Consider the following 680-nt stretch of genomic DNA (forward strand, 5'->3'; position numbering starts at 1 on the left):
AAAAATATGAAATGTTTCATGAATTTGCACATCCTCTTTGTTCAGAGGCCCTGCTAATCTCTGAATGGCTTCAATTTTTGTTATATGTGTTGCTGAAGTAAGCACTCTGTTTACCTTTTATTTGCCCCTCTATGATTGTGAGGTCAATGTGTTTTCAGGTATTTGAAATATTTGCAGATTTTTAATTTCAAGATGAATTTAATACAAATTTCTTTAACATTAATTTTGAATTTAATATGAGACTTTCTTTTTAAATTACCAATGTATTGAAAATTTTTATATATTTCAGATCTAAACTATGATGTGGCTTGCATATATTTTTTTCAGTTTATCGTTTGTCCTTGTTCAATATGACAACTTTTGCCATGTAAAAGTGTTTTGTTGTTTTGTTATTTTTTTTTATGAATTCTGAATTTTGAGTCCTAGAAAGGCCTTTTTGTCCATCGAGATTATAAAACAATTCTCTTGTCTCCCCACCCCACACAGTCTCACCCTCTGTAGCTTTTGTGGACTCATTTCCTTGCATGTAAATTTTTGAATCATTTGAAATTGATTCTGGTATGGATCTGACAGTATTTTTGCACCAATACCATTTATTTAATGTCATTTTATCCATACTGGTATGAAGTGACTTTATAACATACTAGCTTTAACATACCACCTTTAAATAAGTTTGAGAT

At 30.0% G+C, this 680-nt stretch overlaps 1 non-coding gene across 1 annotated transcript; it reads right to left on the reverse strand.

Moving 5' to 3' along the window:
* On the reverse strand, positions 1 to 105 carry LOC112209311 (U6 spliceosomal RNA). The gene has a single exon (XR_002944054.2). It is a non-coding gene; the product is annotated as a U6 spliceosomal RNA (small nuclear RNA).
* Between the last annotated feature and the right edge of the window lie 575 nt (positions 106 to 680).

This window comes from Pan troglodytes, chromosome 4 (genome assembly GCF_028858775.2).
Source record: "Pan troglodytes isolate AG18354 chromosome 4, NHGRI_mPanTro3-v2.0_pri, whole genome shotgun sequence".
In the NCBI taxonomy this organism is placed as follows: Eukaryota; Metazoa; Chordata; class Mammalia; order Primates; family Hominidae; genus Pan; species Pan troglodytes.